At 46.7% G+C, this 26215-nt stretch overlaps 1 long non-coding RNA gene across 1 annotated transcript in view; it reads right to left on the bottom strand.

The window, feature by feature from the left end:
* Positions 1-2421: 2421 nt before the first annotated feature.
* LOC307099335 overlaps positions 2422-26215 on the bottom strand; it is a 75302-nt gene continuing 51508 nt past the window's right edge. Inside the window, exons 2-3 of the long non-coding RNA XR_013813518.1 lie at positions 15092-15165; positions 2422-2646 (exon numbers count right to left, since the gene is read on the bottom strand). This is a non-coding gene — a long non-coding RNA (uncharacterized lncRNA). The remainder of the gene's footprint in view (positions 2647-15091; positions 15166-26215) is intronic.

The following is a 26215-nucleotide window of genomic DNA, read 5'->3' as shown; positions in this document are numbered from 1 at the left end:
GTTTCTATGACTTTGACCATTCTAGGTACTTCATATAAGTGGAATCATACAATATTTGTCCGTTTCTGTTTGGCTTATTTCACTTAGCATAATGTTTTCAAGGATCATCCATGTTGTAGCATGTATCAGAACTCCATCCCCGTTTAAGACTGAATAATATTCCAGTGTAAGTATATACCACAGTTTGTTTATCCATTCATCCATTCATGGATATTTGAACTATTTACATCTTTTGGCTATTGTGAAAAATGCTGCTATAACTATAATCCCCACCCCCCTTTTAAACACTACAGTTGATACACAGTGTTTATGTAATTGAATTTCCATCCTGTCTCTGACAAACGTGTAAGTTCCTGGAGGGAGAGATAATGTTGCAGAATTCTTTCATGTGCCTCCACATCAGGAGCACAATGCTAGAAACAGAGTAGCTAGGATGTTCCTTTTACAAACATGAAGCTGCTCTGATCCTGGGAACTCACCTGTGACTTCCCTTTGTTACATTAATCTATGAGCATCCTTGCCACAGGCCACGAGGCTCTACATGATCAGCCCGATTTCTAGACTTTGCTTTCTTCCCAACTCTTCTACTTACCTTGGTCTTCTCGCTGTATGCCTCAAATGAACCAACTGAAGATGGCCTCAGAGCCTTTGCAGATTTGCTGTGCCATTATCAAGAAATCTCTTCCTCTAAACCTTTGCCTGGTTCTCTCCCTCCCATCTTTCAGGTACCAAATCAAACGTCCTGCCTCAGACAGTGCTTCCCTAACCAATATATCTAAAATATCATCTAAAATATCAAAGAGTGTCCCCATCACCACCATCTGCTTGATTTTTCTTCAGAACAGGTCTCATTTTGGGTTTCCTCCTCTAAGCTGTGAGCTCCAAGCAAGGGGGAACTTTGTAATTTTTTTTTGTCCTGTCGAGTATTGTCCTGCCTCTGCTAGCACAGACTTCCTTTTATTTTTCAAATTAGAAAACCCATGCTCCTTCCAGGCAGAGGAAATTGCCCAAAGGGTGACCCCTCTCCCTGGGCCAGAGCAGCAGGAGCTAAGCCAGGGCACATGGATTTCAGCTCAGACTCCTGCTCAACTACAAGAAGCTAAGCCGGGGCCCCATCCAGGCCTGGAACACAATAGATGCTCAGTAATTAGTGGTTGAGTGAAGTGTAGCAGCTGAGATTATGTACAGGAAAACCTTCAATGTCTCTCTCCTCTCCATCCTTTCTTCCACCTCCCTAGAGGATTCTGTGTAAAATTGGATTTGAGCTTTTTCTTGTGTCTTACTGAGTGATTTGTTAATCAAAGCTGGTCGGCCTGGTCGGCCCCCAATGGAAACTCTAACCCATTAGCCCAGCTTTCATCCTGGACTCTGATCTCTTACAATGTGGGATGCTAGGGGGAGGAAACTCCTGGGGCTTTGTCCCACTCACTGAGGCAATGCCATTTGAGACATGCGGGCAGCCCATTAGCTCTGGCTGTTTCTCTAGGAAAACTGATCTGGTCATCGACTGAATTAAACAAGAAATGTTACTTTCAGACTGAGCTGTCCTGGCCTATTGTGAGCCTTAAATGAGATAATGTGCATAAAGGGCACACTGCAGATGTGGGCCTAATGAAACTAGTAACTGTGTAGTTAAAATAAAAGTCTAACACCAAGAGGAATGCTGAGGAGGGATAAACAGGATTTCAGCTGCGTGGCAAAAACCTTAGGCTGGGGCCTGGGTTTGGGTTTTTGCCTCTCCACCCTCATGTATCACCCTCCTGTCACTCGCTCCAAATCGGCCACATGCACTTCCTGGTCCTTGATGACACTATGTTCAGTCCAGCCCCCAGAATTTTGAATTAGCCCTTGTCTGGGCCAGGAACGCTGTTTCTCTGGCTCTTCCCCCATTGTCGCTCCCTCTTGGCCTTCAAATCTCAGCTTAATTATCACTTCCTCACAGAGACCCTCCCTGACTGCCCACCTGCAGGGCTCTCTCCATACTTTTATTTTCTTTAAACTGTATTTTTTGTTGGTGTCAGGCATACAGCGTAGTGGTTAGACAATTATACACTTTACATAGTGTTCCCCTCGATATTTCCAGTAGCCCAACTGGTACCATACACAGTTACCGCAATATTATTGACTACATTCCCTACGCTTTACTTAGTCACCATGACTATTTTGTAATTATCAATTTGGGCCTTTTAATCCCTTCACCTCTGTCCCCCAGTTCCCTAAGCCCCTCCCTTCTGGCCACCACCAGTTTGCTCTCAGTGTCTATGGGTCTGTTTCCATTTTGTTTGTTTGTTTTGTTCTTTAGATTCCACATATGAGTGACATCATACTTTACCTTTTCTATGTATTCTTCACGGTGCATATTCCTCTTGGCTAAAATCTTATATATTTGCTTATTTACTTGTTTTCATGGTACATAGAAAGGGTTTAATACATACGTTTGATGAATGATGAGTATCTCCTATCTTCTCTCCCATCTTCCCATCTTTACTTCCACATCTTTTTCTTTTTCTTTTTTTTCTGTCTCTGTCTTTTTTTAGGGGGAAGGGGAAGCTGTTTATTCTCTCACTCTTCAGTTATCCCTCTTGTCATCCGTAACAGGCACATCTTTCTGTACCCTCTGAGAGACACTTCCGCACGAAGGGTCAGCTAGAAGATAGGTAATAGGTGACAGGGGCAGGCCCTTTAGCTTTGCTGATGAGGATATGAAAACCGTCTCTACTACCTGTCCTCACCTTTCTTATGGTCTGTTATTGCTGACCCCATTTGTTAAGGGCTATACCCCAAGGCTGATCTGGCCTAGCCCAAAACGGAGGGGGTGTAGAACAGATCAGCAAGTCAGGAGGTGTTGGTCTGTGTGTCAGTCTACCTTTAACACTCTAAACTTGGCCAAGTCCCTTAGCTGCTGTGAGTCTCAATTTCCTCATCTGTGAAATGGGGATCATCATGACTCTGTAATGACACCATTTCCAGGGTGGTGAGAGAGAGGTCTGCTTGACCCTAAGCAAAGCCTGAGGAGCCAGAGGTGTTGGGCTTCTGAGTTTGCTGCAAGCCTCGAGCCCCTTGCTTCTCCTCTCCTTGGAGATCACCAAGATCATTAGGCATTTTTAGGGAAGGCTGCCGGATTTCTGGGAACAGGCTGAGCTTCCTGGTTATGTGACCTCTTAGCAATGCCCTTCCTAAACAGCCACAGTGTTTATGGTTACGAGATGATTGTTTGGTATCTGTTTTCTCCACTGTATTGTAAGCCCCATGAGGACAGAGACCATTCTCTTCATCCTCCCTACCCCACCCCACACACACATTCTCAATGCCTGGTACAGTACCTGGCTCCAAAGAAGTTCCAAGCAAACATTTGAGAACTGGATCAATTAAATAATTAACCAATCAAGCACTCACCTCTTTAAAACCTACACTCAGGAAACTCCTTAACACTGGTGATAATGACCCAAATTATTATCTCTACCAGGTTCAACATTTAACAAGACTCAACCTTCTAATATAGAGGGAGAAAAACGTCCTGGAGCTGAAATTTCCCCACCTGGCTCTGGTCAGCCTCGATCAGTCCAGACTTTGCCCATAACTTCCTGTGTGGCGTCAAACAGGTTGCTCAGATTCTCTGAGCATCAGGTTTATCATGTATGTATGGGTCTATGAGTGTATGTGGTAGCAGAAACTGGAGATGTCTAAATAAATATGGACTATGGCTGCATTAAATAAAGCAATTGAACCAGATGTTCTTTGTGGTCTTTTTAGTTCTAAAATTCTGAGACTCAGCCCTGTGATGTGGCTCAGTGGTTGAGCACCAAGCTATGAACCAGGAGGTCATGGTTCGATTCCCCGTCAGGGCACATGCCCAGGTTTCGGGCTTGATCTCCAGTGTGGGGAATGCAGGAGGCAGCCGATCAATGTTTCTATTTCTCTCTCCCTCTCCGAAATCAATAAAAATAAATAAATAAACTTCTGAAACTCCAGCTTGCCAGTAGGATGGAGAAAGGGAGTCAGACATAGAATGCCACTCTGGTGATTCAGTCCAGTGTGCACATTTAGTGGCATTTCAGCCCCTACTTTGAATAAAAAGAAAGGGTTTGCAGGATGCCTATTTGAAATGACCTCGAGACAGAAAATTGCCTGTCTCTCTCTTGGCGTCTACTCTGTCATTTCCACAGTGAGATGCCAATTAAAGCCCATCCGGCCAACTATAAGGGAATGCTATTGAATCAAGACAGTGGACGTGGAAGGTGCCTTGAGTAGGGCACATTTTAAAAGAGCAAACAGAGAGGCCATACACCTCAAAGAGTAAATATACTACGTCACTGGGTGGGTACATCTCAAACAGAGTATTAGTCAGAGGGGTCAGATGCAAATATCAGGTGTACAGGGAGCCATCCTCCTCCTGGCACTGCCACTAAAATAAATATCAGGGCTTGGGAAACAAGAGTGCTTCCTGTTTCATTACTTCTCATTTTTTTGCACAAAGAAAAAAAAAGTTGTACAAAGACACAATAGAGAGGGGGTGGGTGCAGAGGGAAGGGGGCTTCCTGGGAGTCTGACACTCTGGAGAAGTGACTCCCACCTGTGAGCTCCTCAGCAAAATCAAGGGTGGGAACTCTGTAACCCAGTGGTCTCAACCTTGACTGCTCCTAAAGTCCCCTGGGGTCCTTTTAAAACTCTGGATGCCCACCCTGCACCCCAGACCAATTAAGTCAGAACCTCTGGAGATAGGACTTGGCCATACTCAGGGGATTCCAATTCCAATCAGGTGAGAACCATTGCTCAATGGCTTTTGGGATGTGAAAACTCTCTCCAGGTTTTTTTCCTTTTTCTTTTTTTTCTTTGTCTAAGTGGCAGGTTATCTGATGTTCCACTAGGTGGCACCTTCCAGCAAACTTCAGTGGATCCCAAGAAGTGTCACCTACTAGTATGTCTAACTGCGGGGAATGGATTTTAAAAAAAGGCTTGATGGGTGTTTTTTTTTAGTTTTTTTTTTAAATATATATTTTATTGCTTTTTTACAGAGAATAAGGGAGAGGGATAGAGAGTTAGAAACATCGATCAGCTGCCTCCTGCACACCTCCCACTGGGAATGTGCCCTCAACCAAGGTATATGCCCTTGACCGGAATTGAACCTGGGACCTTTCAGTCCACAGGCCGATGCTCTATCCACTGAACCAAACCGATTAGGGCAAGGCTTGATGGTCTTTACTGGCAACGAGGGGGTCTTTGCTCTTGAGGAGACGGCTGCACTTGTTGGTCAACAACATGCCGGTGAGCACTGAAGCCACAGCATGTTAAGATGCGTCCCTGCTAGGAAAGGGGCCTGCCCCATCCCTGTGCCTGGGCTCACTCATTCACAGTTGCACTCTGGTCTCTTCCCCCAACCAACCAAGCAGGAACCACAAACCCTCACTTAAAAGCCTTCCAAGAGTCCTGTATGGGCAGTAGTGGACATCGGTTCTTTTTATCTGGTTTGCTAACAACACCCTGATTTTCCTTGGGGATTTACCTTTCCCCCATCTCAGCTGGGAGGTTGGATCAGAGCTGACTCCACCTGCAGCTTCTGGCTTAGCCAATCAGAGCACCCGCTCCCCTTCAACCTCAGTGACTCATCCAAGGATGGACGCTTGACCTACCCAAGCCAATTAGAACAGTGGTTTCCAGGTTGAGGCTATCAGGGAGTGTGGCCCCTTCCAGCTTGCATTGCTGAGAGGGATGGCTGGCTATAAACCCCGCCAGGAGGAGTGTATGGATGTCATACCTTTTCTCCTCCGGAGCTCCTCCTTCCTGCCCCAGGGAGGCTGTATGGCACACATCAGTGGGCTTCCTTACTCTCTTGTCTTCCCGCTGGGTTAGTGCTTGGGGAGCCAGGGCAGGGTGTCACTCTCCCCAGCTTCCTATTGCCACAGGCTGGCTGTGTCAGGCAGGCCTCCCTCTCTGGATTCTGAGAACTGCCCTCTCCCCACCCTCTGCTGACCTAACGCTGGACAGCACCCTACTCTTTCTAGCCCTAATGTGCTGCACTATCCCGTGTTTATCCCGTGCCTTGTCCTGCAGTCCTCTTACTAAACTCTTCAAACTTCTCAGTGTGAGACAGCCACCCATTTTCTGCAGAGACCCCTACTTAATTAAGTGGGGAAGCTTCCCAGAACCCAAGAACAGCACCAACATAGAGGACAGTGGAGCTGAGGGATCACCCAGTTACCAAGCCAACCCCTGGCATCATCTCCACTCCAACTCACCTCCCTGGTCCAAACAATTACCTAATAATGCAGATTTTATTGCCTAATAAATTTAAAATTTATCATTTCCCATCTAGGCCTATTATATAGATGTATTTCAGGTGCCCACAAGAGGAGTCCCTTGTCAGAACTCTGCCACCTCAAATAGCCAAATTCTCTACCTCATGGACCGGCCCCCACCTTCCTCTATGGGCTGGCCCTTAACCTATGACCCAGATTTTTTTTTTAAAAATGAGCAGAGCCACTCAGATCCTGTCCCAAATTGGAACCAAGGGAAGAAGGCAGCTGGTGGTGACCCCTAAAGGTAGCATCAGGGTGGGGATTACCCTTGGGCCACCAGTAAAGAGAGGTCAGAGAAAAACAGAAACCATGAGTAACACAGGAACTGCATCAGTCAAAAGAAAACAACAGAGCAGAGATGCTGAGACAGAAAACTATGGAAGATACCCCTTTGGCTCCTGGTTTTCCCGTTCCAGTCCTGGTTTCTGGGGTGCCTGCCTAGAACACTGCCCTGGACTTTCTGGGAGGTTTCCCCCTCTATAGCCTTTTCCTGGAATTCTGATTGAGTCTCTCTCTTAGACTCTAAGGAGCTCTTGCCTTGATACCCTAATCTCAGAGTCCAAGTTAAAGCCTTAGTCATCTCTCACTCGAATTGTTGCCATAGTCTCCCAACTCCTCTGCCACGTCAGTCCTTCACCTCTTAAAATTCACCTTCCCCACTGGAGTGATTATTCTGGTTGGCAAACTTGCCACATTGCTTCCTGCTGGTCGTCTCCCCATTGTCTTCACAATAAAGTTCAAGTTGCTGACCTTGTACTTGGTGCAAAAGGGCTAGTAGGTCCTTCTCTCTCACCTCTGTACCTTTGCTTATGCTGCTCCCCTTTCAGGGCTACTCTTCACATCCTATGGGGATGAATTCTCAGGCAGCTTAGATGTCATCTCCTTCTCCCTCACTCCTTAACTGGCTCCTCCCTGCTCCCAACAGTGGAACGAAGAGCCCCTTCCTCTTTTTTCCATACTACTTGTGTAAGTTCTATCTCATCATCTGCATATGAATGAAGATGATGCTGATTTTGGTAGCTAACATTTATGGAGCTCTTACTACATAGCAAACTCTAAACTAGCACTTTTCAAACATTTCTTTTTTTTAGTCCTCACCAAAACCCTATGAGGTAGTTCTATTATTATTCCTATATTCCAGAAGAGAAAACTGAAGCAGAGAGGTGAAGTGATAGGCAGGGAGTGGTGGTCACAGGTCTATGGTGCTTTTTTTTTTCTTTTTTACAATAGCAACCTTATTGAGATATAATTTACATGGCTTACAATTCATTCACCCACTTAAATTGTATAAGGCAATGCTTTTTAGCATATTCATAGAGTTGTGTGCAACTACCACACAATTTTAGAACATTTTTGTCACCCCAAAAAGAAGCTCATTCTTATTAACTGCTCATTTTTTGATGCTACTCTTGGTGTGGTGCCCAGCACATAGTATCTGCTCAACCAACACTTGTTAAAGGATGATGGCTTCCCTACTTAAGAGGACAGCAGAAGGTGCAAGGCAGGGCCTCTTCATGCAACTCTCTTCTCATTTTAACATCAATCAAGGGATTTGCCTGCTTCTTCTACTTATTATTTACTATTTCTCTTTAATAATAACCACCAGTTATTATCTCTTACATGCCAAAATGTATACTGAGTGATCTGCATACGTTATCTCATTAATGCTTACACCACCATAATACAGATGAGGAAACTGTATCCATAATACAGATGAGAAAATCAAGGCTCAGAGATTTCATTAATTTGTCTTAAGTCATACAATTTGTAATCACCATCACCTTCACAATGAGTAAACTGCTACTAGCTGTAATTGAACACTTAACCATTCCTAGGCACCATGCTAAGTTTCATTATAGACATGGTCCATTTATTCATTTTAGTTATTCATTCAAGAGATATTTGTTAAGAACCCACCACATGCCAGGCACTATGGGAAGTGCTAGATTCAATGGTGGGCAAACGGATCATTCAGTCTCACAGAACTCAAGTTCTAGTGGTGGAAAAGGCATTATAAGAATAAACACACAAATAACAATTGTATTAGGCGGGAGGAAGGAGAAAGGTCCTCACAATGGGAGGGGCAGAGCTGGTATTAGACCCTAATACTATTGGAATCCAAGTCCAACACTCTTTCTGCAAAGTTAACACAGGCGTGACTCACCTGGGCTTTCTAATGAGACCCTGGGTTTGCCAATGGCAGTGCTTGTCGCTGTAGGAGGTCTGCAGTAAACAAGTCCCTGCCACTTACAAGTCCCTGAGCACACAGGCTCAATCTCTCTCTCTCTCTCTCTCTCTCTCTCTCTCTCTCTCTCTCTCTCTCTCCTCTTCTGACCCTTACCTCTAGGGCAGAGAGCCAATGCAGTGGGCTTTGCAAATTCCCTCTGTCCTCAGTTTGACTGAGGGACTCGAGTTTGAAGAGCGCTTTCTGTACACTGTGCTGCACTTTGCTTTGATCATGTAAATGACCCTGGAGACCACTGCATAAAAATACGTAGAAATTGTCCATTCTTTTTTCAAGTCACAAAGTACTCCATGGTGTGAATAAACCAAGGTTCAAACAGTCACTTGGAGTTTTCAATTTGGGGCTATTAAAATCATGCTATAGTGAATAACCTTGTGCGTATCTTGTTCTGGGATGAATGGAGGTGCATCTTCGGGGGAAATTTCTAGAATTTAGGATTGGCTGGATCAAAGCGTAACCACTCCTTTAGTTTTGAAAGACATTGCCTAACTCCCTATCATAGGGGGTCGAATGTATGAGAGCCATTGATTCTTCACAGCCTAGGCCCACACAGTATTTTTTCAAAGCACACATCTTATCTAAAAACTACACTTCCAGCTTCTCTTAAAAATTGCAAGATCTGGCAACACGGGGCCTCTTTTCGGGCACACCAAGCTGGGGTTGAGTGGTCAATTGTCACTATGGCTCTGGTGGGTCTTGGAAGTTTCAACTCCTGGTCTGGCCCAGCCCCTTCATCAGGAAGGTGAGGAGACGCCACAAATTTGTGGAGGAAACTGAATGGGCACTGGAACCCAGGTCTCCTCCCTCCCAGCCCACCCCACCAGGTGGCCTCCAGAGTAAGTACAGGAGGGATGAGCAGTGAGGCAGGTAAGTGCATAAAAGCACTGACAACACAGCATTAACAGTGGAATTGTTTTTTGGTGTTTACTTAGCTCAGTAAATACATCATACCACCCCGTAGTTGATTAAACTGACTAATCCACGTAGAGTGACAAATTGGTTTCTATTTCTTCTGAGCAACCAAAGGGCTGATGCCACAGCAGAAGGATGCAGGTTATATATTCATTCGTTCCCTCATTCACTGAACACAGGCACTGGGGTTCAAAGATGAATAAGTTTAAACACAGGAATCTGAACAGATAAGCATATAAAAACTGTATATAACATAGTTAAGTGTTTTATTGGAAGTATATACTAGTACAGGCTGCCTCTTAGCCTTGGCTACAACTGGATGACCAGGGAGGCTTTAAAAATTATTTCAAGTGATTCTGATGCAAAGCCTCCTCTCTACATTGATCTCAAAGATGTCTACTGCCCCCCAACCACCTGCTCTACTCCAGTTCTGTCTATCCCACTTCCCTGGGCACAGCAATCTTTTCACCAGTCTCTTGGGGCCCCAGGCTTGGGCTCCCCAATCTACTCACCATGATCTGTAAGATAAGAGTGTGGGCCCCTGCCAGAGAGATCTTTCTAGAACACAAGCCTAATCATGACACTCTTCTGCTGAAAACTTCCCCCTACACCTCTCTGCCTTCAGGACAAACCCCACCTCCAAGAGAGCCTCACAATCCCTGTAGACTTCTCCAGATCCACCTCCTGTTTGACCCTCACTCATGCTCTGTTCTAACATGTGAGCCATACTAAGGGCCCGAGCTGGACAGGACATGTTCTCTCCTTCCTCTGGGCCTCTCTGCACAAGTGCTCCCTTGTTCAGTGTCAGAGAAATATTCACTCTGACACTTGTTAAACCAGCTGAGAAGACTTCCTTCAGGACTATTATAATAGGGGTGTTGTAATAGGGGAGAGAGATAGGGCTCAGCTCATAGTACAAGAAGACAGCTGGGGATTGATAGCCAATGAGCAGAGTGAAGGGGTCAATGGTGGAAAGTTATTAAGAGGAGCTTCAAGGGTAGAAGGTTCTTGCTAAACTGGCCTAACAGGATTCTTTGCTAAAGACATGGGGGTGGGGAGGAATGCCAGGAGCCAGGGCTGGGGGCCAGCTCTCCCCCATTGCCATGTAGTAAGGAGGAGCTCCTTCAATTTCTAAATTTGAATTTGGCCTTCCAGGCCACAATGAAAGACTATTTTGTCAAGATAATGATAGAATTATCCAAGGGCTTAGACACCATGGGCCAGGAATGAAGCATTTGATCAGAGCTAAGGGCGAGGGGGTAACTTAGCAGGGTTCTTTGCTATATCTGGGCTGGATGGATGACAGGATGGGGGCCAAGGTCAAGGCCTAGTGGAGAAGAGGACCTCAGAGGAGCCTGCCTAAACTGTGATCAAGGGCACAGCCTTTGTCATGGGGAGCACACTGCTGTGCCCCGCTCAGATCTGGTAATACCTGCCCCTCCAAATTTCCGTGAAGGCAGAGCTGCCTCTGGGAAGTCTTATCTGATGCTCCGCCACCACACAGTGCTCTCCACCTGTCCTGTGTTAGCCTTTGCCACATCCTAGTGATCTGTTTACTTGCCTGTTTCTGAGCTGACTGTGAGCAATTTAAGGGCACAGGCTGTAGCTTGAATCCCCAGCGCCTACCACAGTGTTCGGCTCTCAGTAAATGTTTGTTGAATGAGTACATATTGATGAATGGGGCTCTCATGGAGTAGGTACTCTGCTCTGAAACAATCAATGACTCTGCATCGCCTACCTCAGTGGTCCTCGACTCCAGTGAGCACTGAAACCAATAGGAGGGCTTGTTAAGCAGAGTCCGGGACCCCTCCAGAGTGTCTGATTCAGTAGGTCAGATCAGGGCCTGAGAATCTTCATGTCTAACAACAGGTGAAGCTGATGCTGTTGATCCTGACAGCACTTCTATAATCAATGACCTGTAGGATTGCCACTGATAGCATCCCCATTACAGTATTGTTAAACTCCAAAGACAATAAGATTTAATAGGTAAATCTCAGGTGAGATGTGAAGCAGATATGGCCTCATGATCTAGGTGACTTGTTTCCCTTCTGAAAGTATAAGATTCTCTATCTCCTCCCCTCTTTCTCTCTCTCATCTGCAACCTGGAGCAATAGCTCAATACTTCATTTCCTTGCCTGCTGCTTCATTTGCTGTGGGAGGGGCTGCCTCCCAGCTCCCTCAGCCAGGCCTGGTGCCAGGCTGGGAGCAGGAACTGCAGCCCCCAGGCGGCTGAGTGACATACTAATGCACGTGGCCTGAGGAGCTGCCACATGCGTGTCAGGAGCCCGCTCCCATCCCAGCCCCCATGATTAGCTGCAGCAGCAGATGGATTCAGGGGGGCAGAGATAGCTGTTCAGGAGCCATGACCAGAGCAGGCAGGGCAGACACAGCTCCTGAAAATGACTCTGCCCAGCCTGAGGGGTGCCAGGGGCAGCTATTGGCAGGGTATGTGGGCAGAGCTGGGATGTGCAGGTTATGGGTGTCCACACACACACATGTACATGAGGCCTTTGGGTGGTGGGAAGAGTTGGGGTGGAAAGAAAGGGGGCCATTCCAGGAGCCAGGGCTGGGGGTCAGCTCTCCCCCCATTGCCATGTAGTAAGAAGGAGCTCCTTCACTTTCTAAATTTGAACTTGGCCTTCCAGGTCACAATGAAAGATTGTTTGTCAAGATAATGGTAGAACATGAATTTTTCTTTTTGTAGTTTGTTACCTTAATTTTGAACTGCCAACTATTCAGACATGTGATATGTGGGCCTTTATTTATTTATTTATTTATTTAATTTTTTTGGCCTCTATTTATACCCTTGCTCAGGCCCGGCAAATGTTTGGTATGGGCCTCACCATAGGAATGGCCAGGTGAGGTGAGCAGCCTAAGAAGCAAGACTGCTCCCCGAGGGTCTGTGTGGTTCCTGAGGGCCAGAATCATCCCCTGGAAGCCCCAAACAGCCTCGCCTCCCGGGGGCCTGGCTAGTGCTCAGAAGTGCCTACAGCAGTGATGGGCAACCTTTTGAGCTTGGTGTGTCAAACTTCGCCAAAAAACTGAGCATAACTCGGGTAGTGTGTCACTTTGAGGAAAAAATATTATTTCGCAAATGTTTCATCCTCAGCATGCGGCTGCCTCAGCGGCCGCGTGTCATCAGAAATGGCTACGCGTGTCAGTGCTGACACGCGTGTCATAGGTTCGCCATCACTGGCCTACAGGGACCTCTCTCCTCCTAGGAGTTAGGGTGAAAGCTGGTTCCACAGTTAAATGACAGCAACTTTGAGTCTGCTCATTGAGATGCAGGATGAAGCCTGGACCTCGGGGGGGTTTAGATCTGGGTTCCCATCAAGTTGTCAGGTGGTTCTCAGGGGCATGGAGTCAGACAGACCTCAGTCCTGCCATTTTCCAGTATTTCCTTGGGGAAGTCACCTCTCTCAACCTCAGTTTCCTTATTTGCTCACTGGAGGTCATTGCAGTGCCTACACAGGAAGGGGTATACAGGACTGTGCCTGCACAGCTGGGTACTATGCCAGCTGTTATTTGTGATTTCCTGAGTAGTTCATCCCTTTCTGATGGGGATTCCTCCACAATCAGCCCCACCCTTGGCAGAGTTGGACAAGTTGGAGAAGTTTGTCCTCCAGGTTCCTGGCTTTTCCGTCGGATATTCTTTGCTTGTGAGTAGCCTTCTGATTCATTCCAGGGGCCTGCACGCTTATCTTACAGATCAGGCATCCTTACCCAGGCAGGCTCCTAGACCCCTGCCTTAGACGTTCGCTTTATCAGGTTGGGGCTGGGCCCAGGATTATGCATTTTGAGGAGTTTCCCCAGATGATCCTCATGCAAGAGGCAACTCTCAGAGAAGCAGTGACTGGGAAGGTGAACTGAAAGGCAGATTCCTGTTCCATCTGAAGCACATTTCTAAGAGTCCAAGCTGCCCAAGAATAGAATAAGCTGCCCTAAGAAGTGGTGGGCCCCTGTCAACGAAGGCGTGCAAACAAATGCCAGATAAAAAGCTGGCAGAGAGCCTGGCCAGTTTGGCTCAGTGGTTGAGCATCAACCTGTGAACCAGGAGGTCACTGTTCGATTCCCAGTCAAGGCACATGCCTGGGTTGCAGGCTCAGTCCCCAGTAAGGGGTGTGTAGGAGGCAACCAACAGATGATTCTCTCTTATCATTGATGTCTCTAACTCTCCCTCTCCCTTTCCCTCTCTGAAATCAATAAAAACATATTTTTTTAAAAGTTGGCAGAGATAAGAGAGAAATCAAACCTTAGCTCAGGAGTTGGAGTCCATGGCTGTGAACACCTCTGTGATTCCATCTTCTTTTTCCTCTACCCTTCATCTTAGGGAACGCTCTGCCAATGCTTCGGGCTGCGTCACCATGCTCCCTTTCCCAGGGAGATCTTGCTCTGAGTCTCATGCTTGATAAAGAAACGAATGCTTTGGCATCCCAGGACAGGAAGCTGGTGACCAACAAGACCATCCAGGCTGCCCCGTCAATTGTGCCAGCAGAGGGAACCCCCGTCTCCACCTCTGGGAAAGAGGAGCCTCCCCCCCTCCCCTCCCCCTACACATAATGTATAAAAGGAGCTGGAAGCAAAAGAGGCTGTGGAGTCCGTTCGAGACTGTGCTCTAGAGAGGACTTGGAGCTGCCGTGCCTCACAGTAACTGTGCCTAACGTCGCGTGTAATCACCGCCATGTGTCTCTGTCAAGGGCTCAAGTGCGCTTCCCCGCGGTCCCTGGAAGCTCCCCTGTCGGGACCCTCCAAGCGAAGACAAATGGACAAGTTAGGACAGTGATAAATCCTGCTGTCCTTCTGCTGTCAGCTGGCCCCTGCAGCAAACCAGCTCAGCAGGGGACAAGGGGGAGGGTACATCTGACAGGAAAGTTCTGGGGGACTGGGGTGTGCTTTCTCCCCAAGGACATTCTCTCAAAGTGGAGCCTGGCCAATAATTGGCCTTGAGTGGAAGGGCTGACATGCCCATTGTTAAGGATGGTTAGTTTTTGTATCTGCTCATCTTGCCACCCATCCACAACGAGAGCCTCTCACCCCAGCCTTGGCTGGCCCTAGGCTCACTCCCCCAGATGTCTGAACCTGGTTAGAAAAGCCAGCAGAGAGCATTTCCTCTTCCCTCAACCTGAGCCCCCCACAGCTGTCCTTGGACGCCCAATTCTCGGCCGAAGGTGAGCATTTCCTCCTTGGATAGAACCCCCTCCTCCACTCAAGGCTATTGAATCTGTATCTTCAGGCCCCACCATCCTTAGACCTTGGACAGTTTTAGGAATAGTGGCCACATACTGAGCATTTACCCTGTGCCAGCTTACGCATCTTTGTATTCCAAACATAATCTCTTACGATGCTTGGCATATAGTAGGTGCTTTCAGTGTTTGGTGGATAAATGATAATTTCATTCACTAAAATAGGGAGGGGAGGGGCAGCCCCTGGAAATGGTAGTAAAGACTGGGGTTATACATATGGAGTATGGGAGATAACTATGGCAGTGATTGAAGTGGTCCCAAATTCCACTCTCGTTTAGGTACCCATGGCTCTGCGTAAAACCCTAAGGCTTTTCTGTAGAGTGACACAATAACAGTTCCTACGAGATTTTACTAGGTATATTTTGATACAGAGACCAGTGTAGCTCAAGACATACCTTCAGTAGTGCATTGTGATAGGTGTCTGTTGAAGCTCTTGGTTGCAGGTGGTTGGAATCCAAGTCAAATGTATCTGAGAAATAAGTAAGTAAGTAAGTAAGTAAGTAAGTAAGTAAGTAAATGCAATAACCGCCCTAGCTGGTTTGGCTCAGTGGATAGAGCGTCAGCCTGCGGAATGAAGGGTCCCAGGTTCGATTCTGGCCAAGGGCACATGCCTGGGTTGCAGGCTCGATCCCCAGTAGAGGGCGTGCAGGAGGCAGGTGATCAATGATTCTCTCTCATCATTGATGTTTCTATCTCTCTATCCCTCTCCCTTCCTCTCTGAAATCAGTAATAATAATAATAATAATAATAATAATAATAAATGCAATAACCAAATATTTAAAAACCAAACACAACCAGAATTTATTGGTTAGTGTAACTGAAACACACTAACTGCATGTCTAACTTGAGGTACTATTGGAACCAGGCATTGAAAAGAATCATCAGGATTTTTTCTCATCACCTGTCAGCTTAGCTTTTCTCTATGTTGACTTCATTTTGGGGGAGGCTCTTCCCACATGGGAAACCCCAGAAAATCCAAGTTTGCATGTAATCAAGCTTAGCAGCATCTCTTTGTCAACAGTTTTAGCAAAAGTGTTGGGATGGATTCTGATTGGTCTAACTTGAATCAGATGCCCCTTCCTGAAGCACATATTGTAGCCAGGGGGCTGGAAAAGCCCATAATTTAGATTTGGCTCATGGGCTGACCATGGAGTTGAGACAATGTCACTAGAATCACATGGACTGAGAGTAGGGAAGGAGTGGTTCCTGAAGAGAAATGGAAGGGCTGTTCCAGAGAATGGTTTTGATGCTGGGTAGGCACAAACTACAGAATTTTTTCCCCCAGAATCACTTAGAGAAGAGGAAGCTGAAATAGGACTAGAATCCAGATTCTTGAATCCCAAAGAAATCCAGTCCTTAAGTCAACCAGGCTGGAGTGTGAGGGCTGAATCGGCAGATAAACTCTCAAGCCTCATGGATTTCCCAGAAAAATAATTAGGAGTATGGGGTGGAGGGCAGGCAGAAAGAAACACTCCCCATTCTTATGAGAAACTTAGACTCTCTGGATTGGAAGGCCACCAAGTCTAACTTCTCTGTTCCCTTTACAAAATCCTGGCCAGCTCTATAGGTGTGCCACCAAGGACAGAAAACACACTCCTCTTCTGAGGCTGTCATTTTTGATACCTCTGACCTTTAAAAATAAATCTCCCTATTTTGCAATGAAATCTCTCTTCCTGTAGCTTCTACTTCCTTGTCTTGGGAGTCATAGAAAACCAGTCAAATTCCTTTGGAATGGCCCAGAATAAAAGAGCATTGAGATTGGGAGTCAGAAGAACATGGTTCTGATGCAGGTCCTCTACTGGGTGAGCAAAGAAAATGTGACCACATGCAAGTATGATTGTGAAAATGCACATGTCACAGATCATCATCATTTGTCAGACACTGTTCTCAAGGTATTATCTAGTTTTATTTTATAACTAGAGGCCCGGTGCACGAAATTCGTGCACGGAGGGGGGTTGTTCCTCAGCCCAGCCTGTACCCTCTCCAATCTGGGACCCCTCTCACAATCCAGGATTGCTGGCTCCCAACTGCTTGCCTGCCTGCTTTCCTGATTGCCCCTAACCGCTTCTGCCTGCCAGCCTGGTCACCCCCTAACCACTCCGCTGCCAGCCTGTTTGCCCCCAACTTCCCTCCTCTGCCGGCCTGGTCACTCCTAACTGCCCTCTCCTGCAGGGTTGATCACCTCCAACTGCCCTCCCTTGCAGGCCTGGTCCCTCTCAACTGCCCTCCCTTGCAGGCCTGGTCCTTCTCAACTGCCCTCCCTTGCAGGCTGGGTGCCTCCCAACTGCCCTCTCCTGCTGGCCATCTTGTGGTGGACATCTTGTGTCCACATGGGGGCAGGATCTTTGACCACATGGGGGCAACTATATTGTGTGTTGCAGTGATGATCAATCTGCATATTACTCTTTTATTAGATAGGATAGAGGCCTGGTACAGGGGTGGGGGGCAGCTGGTTTGCCCTGAAGGGTGTCCCTGATCAGGGTGGGGTTCCCTTGGGGCGTGGGGCGGCCTGAGCAAGGGGCCTGTGGTGGTTTGCAGGCCGGCCACGCCCCCTGGCAACCCAAGGGGAGGCCCTGGTATCTGGAATTTATTTTCCTTCTACAGTTGAAACTTTGTAGTCTGGAGCGGAGCCAAGCCTGGGGCTCCCTCCGTGGCCGGCAGCCATTTCTGTTGGGGTTATAATTGAAACTTTGTTGCCTTAAGCGGGTGGGCCTGGCCAGGGTGTGCGGAAAGCTTTGCTTCCCCTGTTGCCAGGAGCAACCCTGGCCTGCTCTCTCAAGCTCCATTCTGCCGCCATTTCTGTTTGAATTTGTTTACCTTCTATAATTGAAACTTTGTAGCTTGAGTGGAGGCTTAGGCCTGGCAAGGGCAGGCGGAAAGCTTGGCTTCCTCTGTTACCTAGGAAATCTTGCTCTCTGTGGCTGTAGCTATCTTGGTTGGGTTAATTTGCATGCTCGCTCTGATCGGATGGTGGGCGTGGCTTGTGGGTGTGTCGGAGGTGTGGTCAATTTGCATATTTGTCTATTATTAGGTAGGATTAGCATTTGAGGAAAATACCATTATTATTCCCATTACATAGAGAGGAAAACTGATGGCGCTAGAACTTAGGTCACATGTCCCGGACCACGCAGCTAATTTTAGTGACAGAGTTGGACTGGAACCCGTTGGATTGATTCTCATGTGTATCCTTATCCTACACATCACGTGCAAAAAAGAGGTGACAGCGGGCTTTGCTTTACTTGATTGTTTCAGCCTAAAGTCTCTTGAATTGGTGGTTACATTTGGTTCTTCACTCTTTTCTACGGTTGCTGAGCAGTTCTTAGCTTCCCTATGCTCTTTGTGGGACAGAGAAAGCCATCGAATGTGCCAGAATCAGCAAAGAATCAGACCCCAAGCCAAATGTCCCATCATAGCCAAATTTCCTGTAGAAGATGTTTTCTCAAACAAATCCTTCCCTCTTCTCTGGTCCAGAGATTAAATAAGCCTCAGGCAGCTCTCCAGACAGAGAAGGAGAAAGCAGAGCATATTATAAGAACATAAAAAGGACCAGGCTCTGTTTACTCAGATTGGGAAACAGATTCCAGGAACAATGTGTCTGCTCCAGTGTAATTATCCTGAAAGTGGTCGGCATTTTACTCAGCTCCAAACTCATAAAGAGGCTTTAAAGGGACAGGTCCTCTGGGTACTGTTTTATCAAAAGAGACTTAAGAGGTAAGGTTTCTAAATCAAACTTAGCTCTTCATTGAATCAGCAAAAACCGAAAGAAAAAAAAATTAAACAGGGAGTTTTATGAAACAGAAGGAAAACATTTTGGACATGTAGATTGAAAAGAAAGAGGAGAAACTGACCCAGATACCTGGCAGAATATCTCTGCACTGTTGGCTGGTGTTAGTGAGAGAGGAAAGAAATGACGTTTTTGGAACCATAAACCCCTAGCTTGGAAGAAACATGAAGTTTCCATCTGTTCTTCTTCTTTTCCCCCCACTTAATTTACTTAGATTCAATTCAACTTATTCGTTTTCAATGAATGATGATTAAGCACCAGGCAGTGTATGAAGTGCAGGAGATACGATAGAGAACACAAGGGTCCTTCCTTCAAGGACCTTACTATCCCCGAGTATGTCCCAGGGCAGGAGGCTCAACCCCTCCATGCCCATCTTAGCAGGAGGTGTCTATTCCTTACCATCTTCCCACCCCCATACTTCTCTTTATTTTTCCAGGAAATTCTATGGGGCTTAATAGCTTGAGAGACCAAGTCAGATTTCACATTCCAGTCTACTTGACCTTAGAACTGGACTAGTATGCGGTTCAAGAGGTCAGAGAATAGTCCTTTTCCTGCCTCCTGTTCTCTATGTGCTCTTGGGAAAGAAAATTCTATTCATACACAGAAGGAAACTGAGCCTCAGAGAAGGCTTTCCTCCCCCTGCTCCCCTAACCCCATGGCATGTTAAATCTTGGCCTTCCCACTCACAAGCTGTGTGTCCAAGAGCAAGTTTCTTAACCACTCAGTTCCACAGTTTCATCACATGTAAAAGAGAATTATGGAAGCTATGGAACCTTTTGTTAATATACACTGAGTGGCCAGATTATTATGATCTCTGAACACATAATAATATGGCCACTCAGTATGTGTGTGTGTGTGTGTGTGTGTGTATACACACACATATATATTAGAGGCCCAGTGCATGAAATTGTGCATGGGTGGGGTCCGGCCAGCCTGGCCGGGGGGAGTGGACATGGGTGGTTGGCCGGCCTGCCTGCTGGTCGAACTCCTGGTCGAGGGGACAATTTGCATATTAGCCTTTTATTATATAGGATATACACTGAGTGGCCAGATTATTATGCATTCAGAGATCATAATAATCTGGCCACTCAGTGTAAATGTATGTCAAATGGTTGCAATAGTGCCAATTATATAAACTCTTAATAGACGTTAACTATTATTAGAACACTGTGGACCATATTTTCATAGCATTGATCATTATTTATTGTTATATATTTAAGTGGCTATTAGATTTACATCTGCTCCCCTCTTCCCCCCCATGAGACTATAAACTCTGTAGGGACTATTTTACATACTACTATATTCCCAGCATCCACCTTGGTGACCAGCATAGAATAAAGGCTCGATAAGTATTTGCTTAATGGGTTAATGAATGAATGAATTTCTCCCCAAATCCATCTCAGATTGCAGAGGAAAGAAGAATCTAAAGGCCTGCTGGAGCATCTGCTCCCAGAGGTTTTTCTCAAACAAGTTCCAACAGCTGTTTGTGCTAGAGGCCACCATAAAAAGCATTCTTAAAAGTGAGAGGGAGAGATCTATGGCCCAGCTGGGATCCTGAATCTATGGCTACAGCTAGACTCAGGGGAGGGAAGTGAGAAATGCAGGAAGGTAGTTGCTGGGGCTGAAGGAAGGAAGACAGAGGCATAATTCTGAATCAGAGACAGAGCGAGCTACTCAAAAAGACAGTGAGGCAGAGAGAAAGGTGCTCTGTGGTTGACAGAGACAGAGAGGGAGTGGGAGAAGGAAAGGAGGAAAGACAAGTGTTTGAACTGGCAGCAAATCCCCAAATCCTTGAGGATTTTTGAGATAATGCAAGCTTCAGCCTTGGCTGGTTGATTTATGACCAGCAAGAGTTGGGCTACACTGGAGCTGAGCACATGAGGCAGCTGTGTGGCCTGGAACTTCTCGGAGCCATGGCTGGGTCTTCCCAGGAAAACAGGATAGTGAGCAGATCAGAGGATGGAGGGATAACTGCTCTAATGGGAACTCATTAGAGGACTTAGCAGGCCTTTGAATTACCCCCACTTTAATTGGGAGCCACACAAAAAGTTTTTATTCAAAAGACCTTCCTCCCTCCCTCCTTTCCTCTTTCCCTCTCTCCCTTCCTCCCTTCCTTTCTCTCTTCTTCCCTCCCTCCCTCTTTCTCACCCTCCCCCCTTCCATTTTTGGTGATTTATTGTGCATTTAGAATGTACAAGGCCACCAGGGATGCAGAGATTAAATAAGACATCATTCTTAACTTTTAAAGAGCTCTCAGTGGTAAAGCTTAAAGGGGAGAAAAGCAGAGAGCAGAATAATAAATACAGTATAATACCTTCTATATAAACTCAATTTTTAACTTTTATTTGTTCATGATACACATATTTAACACATACCTATAGATGCAAGTATAAAATGGATTAGGCAGAAATAACCTGAATTAATGACTGAGGTTGCTGGGGGATGAGCTCAGGAGGAAATACAATCTAGAATGGAGAACCAAAGTGGTTAGATGAATTATATGTTGTTTTTGTAAGAAATTTGGCAAATGGTTTTCAAATGGTCATTTTTAGATAGTGGACACTTAGTTACTTGGTATATACTGTTCTTTTAAAATTTCCCAGAATTAAAAACACACACAAAACAACTCAAGAAATTGAACAATAGATTGCAATCAGTGAGACAAGTCACTTCTATACTTTCCTTCTTCCACATTGATCCCAGAAGACAGAAGCAGCAGAGATGAGCAGAGGTAGAGCTTAACTATTCTTTTCCATACCCCCAGTCCATCTTTTCTCCCATCCACATTTCCAGGAACAAATTATCCAGGATTGATCAACTAAGCTACTGCATCTATATATATAGAAAGCCAGCAACCAGAACGCCATAACGACCGGAACAACTGGTCACTATGAGGCCCACTGCCGCCAATTAACCGGCTTGATCGGAGGGTGGGACCAGCAGACAACCTCCCACAGCCCCTCCCCCTGTTTTTGTGCCCAGTTCCGGCTATGCCCACTTCTGGCTGATCACAAGCCCCGCACGTCTGTTCACGTGCCCACCTCCGGCTGCTGATTAGCCACTGGCCCCTTGTTCAGGTGCCCACTTCCAGATGATAGTGCGGCCACGCCCCCTTGGCAGCTGGTAACTGCACTACACACCAAGCAGCCTGCCCTGTTGTTCCCACGGAACTGTCACTGCCGAGGAGCCCAAGGGGGTTGGGGGGCGGGAGACAGGGCCAAGGGATGAATCCCTGTGAGCCCCTGCTGTCCCCAGAATCCGGTAAAGCCCCAAAAGGAGGGGCAAGGAGGTGTAAATTCCTTGAGGCTGCTGCTCTGATGAATACAGACTGCCTTAAACAAACAGGAACACAGGCTCTCCCTGTTCTGGGTCCAGAATCTGAAATCAGGGTGTCTGGGTCTGAGCTCCCTCCAAGGGCTTCAGGGGAGGGTCCTTCCTACTTCTTCAGCTTCTGGGGCTCCTGGCCACATCCCTTCAGTCCTCATGTGGCCCTCCTCCATCCTCGCGGTACATCTCTCGCATAAACACCTGCCCCTGCCCCACTGTTTACCTGCCCACTCCCTGGTGATGAGGAGCCCCTGCCCCTCTGTTCCGGCTGCTCACATGCCCCTGCGTACCTGTTCAGGTGCCCACTTCTGGCTGATCACAGCCCCGCCCACACGTTCCTGTGCTCACTTCCGGCTGTAACCACTTCCGGCCAATCACAAGCCCCGACCCCTGTCCACCTGCCCACCTCCGGCTGTGCCCACTTTGGGCTGCTCACATGCCCCGGCCCACCTGTTCAGGTGCCCCCTTCGGCTGTGCCCACTTCTGGCAGAACACATGGCCCTGCCCCCCTCTTCACGTGCCCAACTCCAGCTGTGCCCACTTCTGCCTGATCACAGTCCTGCCCCCATGATCCTGTGCCCACTTCCGGCGGTAACCACTTCCATCTTATCACAGGCCCCGACCCCTGTTCACCTGCCCACATCCTGCTGTGCCCACTTCCGGCTGCTCACTTGCCCCTGCCCCCTTGTTCAGGTGCCCACTTCCACCTGATCACGTGGCCCCCACCTTTGGCAGCTGGTGGAGCTGCTTGTCAGCTGAGCTCAGGTGACTGGGAGGTGGCCCAAGGCTAGGGACGTCTGCTCCCCCTCTCTGAGCCTCAGTTTTGGCATCTAGAATCTGGGCACGAAAACCCAGTTGCTGGCTCCTGTCAACACAGGTGCTTCAGAAAGGGGAGCTCCAGGCTGGACTCATTAGGGGAAAGGCCTGGGAGGTAAGGGCGGGGCTTTGGAGTACCCTGCATCATCCTACAGCCTGGGCCTTGGCAAGCAGAGGAGTACCTTGCACTTCCCACTAAGCAGCCTGCTCTCATGTGCCCACTGAACTGTCACTGCTGAGGAGCCCCATGGGGTTGGTGGGGGCAGGAGACAGGGCCGAGGCACAGACACAGGGATGAATCTCCCTGTGAGCCCCTGCTGTTTCCAGAACCCGGTCAAAGCCCCAAAAGGCGGGGCAAGGATGGGTATATTACCTGAGGCTGTTCCTCTGATGAATATAGACTGGCCCAAACAAACAGGAACACGTGCTCTCCCCTTCTGGGGCCAGAATCTGAAATCAGGGTGTCTGGGGCTGTGCTCCCTCCATGGGCTTCAGGTGAGGGTCCTCCTTGCCTCTTCAGCCTCTGGGGTCTCCTGGGATATCTCTTCAATCTTTATGTGGGCCCTCCTGCACCCTCACAGAACATCTCTAGCATAATCACGTCCCCCTGCCCCCTTGTTCACGTGCCCACTTTTGGCTCTACCCACTTCTGGCTGATCACAAGCCTCGCCCCCTCATTCACATGCCGCCCCCCCCCCTTGTTCAGGTGCCCACTTCCACCTGATCATGTGGCCCCGCTCCCTTGTCAGCTGGTCGAGACACCTGTCAGCTGAGCTGAGTTGACTGGCGGGGTGAGCCAAGACTAGGGACCTCTGATCCCCGTCTCTGAGCCTCAGTTTTGGCCTTAAATGACCAAGCTCATCCACTAGCAAATTAACTGCCTGGGAGAAAAAAATTCAAAATTCTTTAAAGTCTCAGTCTCAACAACAGAGCATTCACAATGTCCATCATACAAGCAAAAGTTATTAAACATGTGAAGAAAAAAGAAAAGGAGACCATAAGCAGGAAAAATAAATTATCACAAGCCCCTACCCCTGTTCACATGCCCACTTCCAGCTTCTCACTTGCCCCTACCCCCTTGTACACATGCCCACTTCCGCCTGATCATGTGGCCCCGCCCCCTTGGCAGCTGGCCCCCTTTCTTCCCCTGGCTGGCTCTGCCCCCTGGTCAAACTTCCGGACAACTCTCGGTTAAGGGGACAATTTGCATACTATGCTTTTACTATATAGGATTCCACAGGCAAATGACCCATGCTGAAACATATCAGAGCAGTGGCTGCTTTGAGTTGGGGGTGGGGGATTACAGATGGTGTCTAGGGACAACCCACTGTGTTTTCCTCTACCCCTACACTCACAATATTTCTGACACAAGAAACGTGGGTTTTTCCTAAGTTGGCCAATTCTTCGATACCTGCTGAGTGTCCTAAAATTAAATTAGGTTCTGACACTATCTACCTGGAGTTAGTGTCAGATGATTCCACAACTTAAGGGCTCAATCCCACAAGGCTTCCCCCACTTTAGACGCCAATTACAAGTCCTAGATTGTCACCTGTACTTCTGAGAATTGCTATAAGTCATGTTCCCGTGCCTCTCATCTTTGCATTCAATAATTTGCTAGAACAGCTCACAGAATTCAGGAAACACTTACTTATGTTGACTAATTTATTGTAAAGGATATGGACGAATAGTCAGATGAAGGTCTGTCCCTGTGGAGTTGGGTGGGCCACCCTCCTGGCACATGGATGTGTTCACTAACCAGGAAGGTCTCAGAGCCCCAAACTCATGGGATTTTTATGGAGGCTTCATCGCATAGGTATGATCAGGTCAGAGATAACATTTTTAAAAATATACAAGATGAGCCTAGGACATCTTAACTTTGGTAACAAGAAGACTACCAACAACTGCTAAAGACATCAAAAAGGACTCAGTAATCAACCTGAACAAGAGGGTCCCATTGGCCAAAAATGGGATAATTTGAGCATCAGTAAGGACAATAACTTCAATGGATTAACTTACAACACTGAATAACTTCAAACACTTCCAATATGTTTAAGTCCAGGGGTTCATTATGGTATTAAAACAAAATAAGGCTAATTGGACACCATGGAGAATGGAAAAAAATCAACTTTTAAAAATTGAAAATTGGTGAAGAAACAGAAAGAATCAAGCATTTATCATACATTCTCTATGGTAAATCCTACATTTCTTTTTGTGGAAACATTCTAGATAATAACTGAAGAATATTACCACTTTGCAATCCCCAGTGAATTAATTACTCTGACAATGTGCAGCAACAGTGGTTAACATCCCAGGTAAGCCAGTCAGATATTGTGAACCTTAGAGTGGAAGAACACAGTGCCATCTATGAAACAGTTGTGTTGAAAAAAAATTGAAACAATCTGATCAAGCCTTAGAGGACAGAGGGACATGTTAGGCAACATCATGGGGATGCAATCTTATTAACTTTATTTATCTATGGGATACTCTACAGGACAACTTGGTTTCTTCAACAAACAAAATTCAAAGAGAGAGACGGGGGCGGGGAAGAGAGAAAGAGAAAGAGGCTATATATATTGAAGAGATTTAAGTGCCATATCAACCAAACCAAATATGTGCACCATATTTGGATTATAATCCAAATAAATAGAGAAAAAAAAGACTTTATGAGACTATTGGAAATATGAGCACTGACTAAAACTTTAGTAATAAGGAAACATTAATTTTTACATGTGGTAATACACTGTAGTTTTTAAAAGAGTTATTTTTAGAAATACATACTGAAATTTTTATAGATGAAGTCATTGTAGGGGTTCAAGGGATTTGGGGACACATCAAAGAAAATATGACCATGAGAAGCATTAATGTACAACAAGCTTTATTGGGTGATAGTTTCGTGAGAGGGGAATTTCATCACAACATCAGACTGTCCAGAGCTTAGGGCAGGGAGGGGCAAGGGAACACAGGAGCGGGGGGATCACAGAGGGGCCGTAGGTGTCTAGATGACATCTGTCACTCATCCATAGGGTGGAAAATCGCTGGGTCAGAGAACTCAGAAGGGCAGCTTGGGGTCTCATAATCACAGGCTCCACCTCATCAATGGTCAGCAGATGCTGGGTGAGGTTTCCAGGGTGTGCAAAGCAGACAGGCTCCAAGTGGCTAAAAAATCTGCTTATTTGGGATTTTTTTTTTTTTTTGAAACAAATGGATGTTTAAAAATTTGAGTTTGGCGTCTATGGGCTTTTAAACTAATGGGTTTAGCCTGCAGTGAAATAAACAATCTAGGAGCCAATACACAGAGGCCATCTTTGGCTCATTTATAACAATATATATCAATGTGTGACTTCTGAGAGTCCCAAAGTATTCGGGGAGGGGGAAGCGGGTGATGGAACAAGATTGGCCACGAGTTGCTAATTGTTCAGGCTGGGTGGTAGGTGCATGCAAGTTCATTAATACTCATTATACTTTTGTATGGGTTTGAGGTGTTCTCTATGAAAGATGAAATAGTCACAATCTAGGTCTGAAAACCCTTCCTAAGGGGCTTGGCTTTTCTAGAGATTTCTACATTTCAGGGATCTGGGAGAATATCTTGTGT

Source organism: Cnephaeus nilssonii, assembly GCF_951640355.1.
Source record: "Cnephaeus nilssonii genome assembly, chromosome: 5".
NCBI classification, from domain to species: Eukaryota; Metazoa; Chordata; class Mammalia; order Chiroptera; family Vespertilionidae; genus Cnephaeus; species Cnephaeus nilssonii.
This window is presented reverse-complemented; position numbering and strand designations above follow the sequence as displayed.